At 50.8% G+C, this 7,563-nt stretch overlaps 1 long non-coding RNA gene across 1 annotated transcript; it reads right to left on the bottom strand.

Annotated features, from left to right (window-relative positions):
• Positions 1 to 2,350: 2,350 nt before the first annotated feature.
• LOC114000669 lies at positions 2,351 to 6,605 on the bottom strand. The gene is made up of 3 exons (XR_003545337.2): positions 6,526 to 6,605; positions 5,576 to 5,696; positions 2,351 to 2,592 (listed from the first exon to the last, which is right to left on the bottom strand). It is a non-coding gene; the product is annotated as an uncharacterized LOC114000669 (long non-coding RNA).
• Between the last annotated feature and the right edge of the window lie 958 nt (positions 6,606 to 7,563).

Here is a 7,563-nt window from a genome sequence, read left to right as displayed (position 1 = left end):
ATAGTCTCTCTCCATCATTTTTGCAGGCTCCTTCAGGCACTGGGAGGCCACAATTAGGTCACCCCAAAGCTTCCCTTCTCCAGGCTGAACAATCCCAACTCTCCCAGCCTTTCCTCCCAGCAGAGCTGCTCCATCCCTCTGACCATCTTGGTGCCTCCTCTGGACTCTCTCCAGCAGCTCCACGTCCTCCCTGTGCTGTTCCCCAGGGCTGGAGCAGCTCTGCAGGGGGGTCTCAGCTGAGGGGCAGAGGGGCAGAATCCCCCCTGCCCTGCTGCCCACACTGGGGGATCAGCCCAGCACACACTCTCCTGGGCAACCACGAGGGTTTACCCCACTTCCAGCTCTCCAGGCTGCTTTACCTGTGATTTCCCAAAGCTTTGGTGCCTCTGAGGAAGCAATGGCCATGCTCCTCCTGCAGCCTTGGTTCCCATCCCCAACCCCAGCTGGATGGCTCCATGGCCAAGCCCAGGCAGCTCCAGCAAAGAAACCAAAGCCCACCTGCAAGAAAGGTTCCAAGAACAGTAACAGCTTAAAACCCCTTCAGTATTTTGACCCAGGCAATGGGGGCAGCTCTGATGCCCCAAAGCATCACTTTTTCCATCAAAATTCCAGAGAGATGCAATCCGGGCACTCCGGTGGCCGCAGTTTTTCACTGTTTGTGGTCACAAATGAGCTCAAACTAATTTTCCCCCCAGAATTTCCCCCTCTAATCTGCATATGGGGAAGCTGAAGCTGTTTCTGAGCACTGGCTGTGAATCTCTGCAGCTGCACGTTTTCATCCTGCCTAAGCCAGGATTAATTGGGTTTGTGGCTGCGGCTCTGGAAAGCTCTGATGTCCCCACTACTGCTTGACTCTCGGGTTCCTTGGCAATTCTGGTTCCTCACTTACACTTTGAACAGAAATTCCTTGTTATTTTTAGCCCTAAAACATTATGAACATAGAGGAAACGAGACACCTACAGAAGTTGCCCCTGTGCAAAATTATGAATGATTCAAAAGTGCTGTCGCAATTGCCGACGTCTCCTTCTCCCAACAGCTTTGTAATATTAACAGTGTGAGGTTGCCTTGCTCCAGAGCACTGCAAAATACCTGAGAGAAATTAATTGTTGAACCCTGAATTTGCCTTCAAGAGAATCAAAGATAAAAGCACTGGGATCGGGGGAGGATAAAGAGAACCCCCCTCCTATACTCTGTGCAAAAGGAAACTGCGTTCCTGCCTCAGTTTCCCCCTCTCTGGGCATTGGGAAAGCAGAAATATTTGCACCAAGGGAGCCCTGTATCTCCTGATGCTCAGCCTAGAAGCTTTAAAGGATTGGATCAATTAATTTGCTGCTGGTGGCTCGCAGTGCAGGTGTTCAGTGTCCCCTGTGCATCCAAGGCATTGTGAGGCCACTTGCTGGAGCTGGAGCTCGGAGGAGCCTCTGAAGAGCTGTTTGGTGACTGGGGGATTTATATTTGTACAATGGCCTCACTGTAGAGTTAGACGAGCTACTGACATGGCAGTACTTATAGTCTATAAAACAGCAATTATGCTTGTTATTAGATCATCCCATTTACAGCCTGAATCCTTTGCCTATGGTGCATGCAAAGCAACCCAGGGCCTCTCCAAACGCTGGGCTAATCTGTACTAATCCATTATGTAAATCACCAGGACAATAACCAGAGACAAATGGTAAATGTCTTCCAAGCATCCGGCCCTCCTTAATGAAATTTGACCCACAAAAAATGATGGTTTGGTCTGCAGGTTGCTGAGAGAACTGTGTGCAAAGAACATCTGCACTTGGCAATTTGCAGACACAGTTTGAAGCCCTGGGGCACCTCCTGATCCCAGCCTTTTCACGGGGCTGCTGCTGAATTGGTCCCTGCACACGCAGCAAAGTGCTTGGGCTCTTTGAAACAGGACCCCTGCCCCCAAACCAGGTCATTCTGAAGCAGCTGCAGTTGCCTTGGGGGGATGCTCTGCACTTTGAGTCCTTCCAAAATGTGGTCTTTGTGAGCAGGACCTCGGGGGAATCTCTGGGAGTATAAAACTTGACTGGCACTGTTGTAGGTCATGAGTGAGTGTGGGTTTTTCTTACTTAAGGCCACTTGTGACATCTCTGGGTGGCAGCAGCAAGCGAGGCAGTGGATGAGATCCCGAAAGACAAGCAGAGCACGCAGAGCTCCTGACCTCAGGAAGAGCAGATCCATGGCCTGTGCTGGAAAGCTGCACCCGTGTGTCCATCCTGCCCCTGGACACAGCACACTGGACATCTCTAGTGGTGCCCAGGTGGCTCTGAGGGTGTCACTAGAGGAGTTTACCCAAACTGCTACTGCTCCTCGTTGCAGCTCTTAATAAGACTATGGTTACTCCTTCCAGAGCCTTTATTATGGATTCATCATTATTGATCCCTTATCCCAGAACTCCAGGCTACAGATGTTGAAGAGATAACGATGTGAGGACACTCTCTTCTCTTCCACGAGGTCTGGCACCAGTCCATGAAGGTCTGGGGTGTCCTTTGCTTGTGTGACTTGCTCTCCCATCGCAGCAGGGAGAAGCAAAGCCACAAGGGGATGCCAGATAGACTCTCGTCTCCGCCTGGATTTCTGCTCCTTGGGAGAGAAACTGGGCTGTGGCAATGAATATTTTAAAATGTGGGGCTTGGGAATCTCAATGGCAACATGTTTTAGCAGCACGCTTCAAAGCAAACACAGCCATGGCTGTGTCTGTGCTCCCGCTGTCTGTCGGCGCTCCCGAGCCCTGACAGACTTCCCGTGATCTGCAAGAGGGAGAGAGATGGGCTCTGCCTCCCCCTCCCCGCCCGCTTTTTATTCAAATAAACCTTGGGATAATTACATGCGAAAGCCCTGTGCTACTGCAATGTTGATATTGCACATTTGGGAATCGCTGCAGAGGGGATGCATGTAGGCAGAGCCATAAGGACGGTGGCAGCTGGCTGCCAGGCTGGCACCGCGCGCCCGCCAGCCGCCGAGCCTCGGCGCTCCAGACGCTTCCCACAGTCTCACACTTCCCTCAAACACCAAATTTCCTTCCGTGTTTGAGGTACCTGCCTGTGCCGGGCTCCTCCTCGCATGCCAGTGGCTCCGCACTGGGAGTTATTCTGGGAGAAGCCGCTGGAGTCGGCTCCGGAGCAGAGGAGAAGGGCTCGGGCAGAGGCTGGTTCGGGCTCGTCCGGGCTGGAGGCTGCTCAGGACTGAGCCTGGTGCAGTCCAGCTGTGGGGTCTGGGGTGTGCAGGGCTGGCCAGAGCAGAGGAGGAGGCTGAGGGGAGACCTCAGTGCAGTTCCAACTGCCTGGGCAGGGGCAGAGGAGGGGCAGGGACTGAGCTCTGCTCTGGGGGGACCAGGGACAGCAGCCAGGGAATGGCTGGAGCTGTGTCAGGGCAGGCCCAGGTTGGATCTCAGCCAAAGGTTCTTCCCCCAGAGGCTGGTTGGGCACTGCCCAGGCTCCCCAGGGCAGTGGGCACAGCCCCAAGGCTGCCAGAGCTCCAGGAGGGTTTGGCTGATCCTCTGGGGCACAGGGGGTGACTCTTGGGGCTGGGCCTGTGCAGGGCCAGGGGTTGGACTGGATGATCCTTCTGGGTCCCTTCCTACTTGACCTATTCTGTGATGCTGTCATTGTGTGAACTTGCAAAAACATGGAATATTTTCATAGGGAAAAGTGCCTCCACTATTTACACCACTCATCAAAAAGCAACAGAGAGGGAGGAAACCTGCTGTGCCACAGGGGTGGGAATGGCCCAGGCTCCAGCCCTGCCTCCAGCCCTCCCACTGGGCCGAGGCTGGTCCCCTTCTGTGCAGCCAAGGGCATGTTGTGTCCTCATGTCTGAGCTGGATTTTGCCAGTAAAAGTAACTTTCATGACAGACACAGCTTCCGTGATTATTTTTTTTTCACCTTGGCCAAATTTTCGAATAGTTCTACAGAAATAAATAAAAAAAAAAAGGGAAGGGAATAAAACATGAAGAACCTCTTGGAAATAATGCTGGAGGCTTTGGAATTTTGAAAAAAGCAGGTTTTCTTAAAAAAAAAAAAAACCTACAAAAACCCAAACAAACAGCCTAGAACTCAGTTTTAAAATCTGTACATGTTGTGGGTTTTTTTTTTTTTGCAGAACATCGAAGTTTTGTGCCCAATGATGTTTTTTATTAAATGAAACTTGTATTTTTTTTTCTCTCACGAAACAAGCAAAAGATCCAAAGGAAATAGCAACAAATTATCCTGGAAATAAGCACTTGCCATTTGCTGAGTGGTTTTGGAATATCTTCCACCAGGAAAACAGGCAAATTTTCCTGGTACATCTGCATGGACCCAGCTTGCAGCTGATCCAGTTTGTCCTGTCTGTGATGAAATCATTAGGAAGCCCCAAAAATTGGCATTCAGACCAAGCTGGTTGCTCTGTGCAGCTGCACCAGCATCTCCTCCACTCCCTTCCCTTTGCTGAGATTTTGTACCACTCGATTTCTTCTTTGTGCCTTAATCAAAACACGTGAAATTAAAAAAAAACCCAAAACCTACTTGGAGTGTTACTAGCAAAATGAACACAGGTGTGATTTTTTTGGGTATCTTGAAGACTTGCTCTTCCACAAATAACCCGTTGATAGGGGATGAGAGAAGGAAAAATCAGAAGATTTTGGGTGCACCATTCCCATTGCAGTAACTGGAGCTGAAGGTGACTGTTTCCCTTATCCCAATCCCAATGGGGCAGGAATTTATACTATTTCATAGAATTATAGAATCATGGAATGGTTTGGGTTGGAAGGGAACTTAAAGCTCATCCAGTCCCATCCCTGCCATGGGCAGGGACACCTTCCACTAGCCCAGGTTGCTCCAAGCCCTGTCCAACCTGGCCTTGGACACTTCCAGGGATCCAGGGGCAGCCACAGCTTCTCTGGGCAACCTGTGCCAGGGCCTCCCCACCCTCACAGGGAAGAATTTCTTACCAATATCCAATCTAAACCTGCTCCCTGCCAGTTTGAAGCCATTCCCCCTTGTGCTGTCACCCCAGTTCCTGATGAAGGATCCCTCTCCAGCTTCCTTGTGACTGTTATTCCAGTGACCTCAGCAGACCCAGGTGCCTTCCTGCCCACCTCCACAGCTCCCTGCCCTTCTGTCCCAACAGCTGTTCCCAGAGGTGGAGGGCATCTCACAGCTCCTTGCTCTCTATTAATTAATCTCTCGGTTTCTAGCACAGTTCTATGGATGGAGAAATCTTAGAATCAGAAGAGAGTTTGGTTAGAAGGGACCTTTAAAGGACATCCAATCCAACTCCCCTGCAGTGAGCAGGACATGCCACCAGACCAGGCTCAGTGAAGGTACTCTCAGAGTCACAGAATCATGGAATGGTTTGGCCTGCAAGGGACCTTAAAGATCACCTACTTCCAACCCCCTTGCAGGGCAAACTCTGGATTTGGGAGGTCAGTGTGACAGGCAGCCAGGAGCTCACCCTGATGCTCGAGGCTCCTGCAGGGATATCTTTGTTCCATCTGTGATGGGGGCCCAGTGCCCTCGGGTAACACCTCCTGATGCTGAACTGGGCTGAGGGCTTTGATTGATGCTTCAAACTGTGTGTGCCCACCTAAATCATTATTATGGTCATTTTGCAGCTCTTCTGGGTCCATTTTGAGAGTGTCATCGTCCCTGCTGGTGACTTTCCTGAAGTCCTGTGCGTGGTTCCCTGTTTGTAGCCGTGCAATTAACTGTAAGGAGATAAGACAGGTGTCACTAACATTTAGATGGAGTAGAAGGAAATAGCAATTTGCATAAATTAATTAAGAAACTGACCTCGTTCCCCAGTACTCCTCAGAGAGCAAGCAAACCCCCCCCCAGTTTATTAAGTCAATACTTAGTTTGACACCTGAATCAAGCTTTACCCAAATCGAACGACAAAATTAATCCACAGCAAAATGCACCACAAGTCCCTCCACTTCAGTCATTTATTTCTTAAGCTATCCCAGCAATTTATTTTTAAACATATCAGTACGTTATGTTCCATGACATTTCACATCTACAAAACACCATATGTATTGGCAAGTGATTACTCATTGAAACTGCCATATCATGGATGCAGCTATCTCTGGCAGCCTGGGTTTTCCCACCTCTTTTGGGTCTGTGCCCTTATTGTTCCATGGGCACTTTTTTATTGGGAAAATGGGCTGAGTGTCTGTTTTATCCCCCCTGAAAGACAGATTCGGGTTTTCTGTGCGCATCAGGAGACCACACCTTCCTTCTGTGAGCCCTGGAGGGGGGTGGGCATGGAATGCTAAAATTCAGAGCAGCACTTTGTCGCTGGAGAAGTCACTGGAAGGTGATGCAATCCCACCTGGCCCCAACATGCAGGCAGCAGGTCCTCTCTGACCTCTGCCATTCCCGTGTTCTGCTTTCCGGAGTGGAATTACAGCTACTCCAGCAAGCACAGCTTGAGGACATTATTCACTGCAGCTTAGTGATGATTTCAGAGCCATCCCTTGATGCTCACAACCCACAGGCAGTAACTTCAATAACAGAGCTGCAAACCTCCACCAGTACCTGTCTCGTGGCTGAGCTGACAAGAGCAAATTGGTCTGAAATATCCAAGTTGTGGGGAGAGAGTGAGTGAGGGGGGTTGTTACTGCAGGGGCTGCCAACAGATGTGTGGAAACACTGGAGCTGGGCTGAGTTCCTTCTACATCACAGAGCCATAGAATCATAGAATGGTTTGGGTTGGAAGGGACCTTAAAGAACATCCAGTTCCACCCCTGCCATGGGCAGGGACACCTTCCACTAGCCCAGGTTGCTCCAAGCCCCATCCAACCTGGCCTTGGACACTTTCAGGGATCCAGGGGCAGCCACAGCTTCTCTGGGCAACCTGTGCCAGGGCCTCCCCACCCTCATAGCCAAGAATTCCATCCCAATATCCCATCTAACCCCGCCCTCTGACAGTTTGAAGCCATTCTCCCTTGTCCTGGCACTCCAGGCCCTTGGAAATAGTCTCTCTCCATCTTTCCTGTTGACTCCCTCAGGCACTGGAAGGCCACAATCAGGTCACCCCAAAGCTTTCCTTCTCCAGGCTGAACAATCCCAACTCTCCCAGCCTTTCCTCCCAGCAGAGCTGCTCCATCCCTCTGATATCTTGGTGCCTCCTCTGGACTCTCTCCAGCAGCTCCACGTCCTCCCTGTGCTGTTCCCCAGGGCTGGAGCAGCTCTGCAGGGGGGTCTCAGCTGAGGGGGCAGAGGGGCAGAATCCCCCCTGCCCTGCTGCCCACGCTGGGGGATCAGCCCATCAAGATCTCCTTCCTCTGGGAAGTTGCTGTGATCCATTTTCCCTCTGCAAGTGAGTCTCCAGGAAAATTATTCCAAAGATAAACCTGAGAATGCCCATGGTTTTTCCCCTGCACTGAGAATTGGCTGAGCAAGAGGTGTGCTCACCCACTGCACACCTCTGACACCTCCCCATCTCCATTTCCAGCCCAGCTGCTGCAAGGGAAGAGCAGAAAACAGGAGTAAAGCACTTTTTAGCAAATCATCATCAGTAATAAACAGGATGAAAAAATGAATCCAGGTGCCTAAAGACAGAGTGCAAACCGT

The sequence above is a fragment of the Pipra filicauda genome, unplaced genomic scaffold (assembly GCF_003945595.2).
Source record: "Pipra filicauda isolate LSUMZ 115617 unplaced genomic scaffold, ASM394559v2 scaffold413_size774581_pilon, whole genome shotgun sequence".
Lineage (NCBI taxonomy): Eukaryota > Metazoa > Chordata > Aves > Passeriformes > Pipridae > Pipra > Pipra filicauda.
The sequence above is the reverse complement of the archived record's forward strand: the minus strand, read 5'-3'. Positions and strand labels throughout refer to the sequence as shown.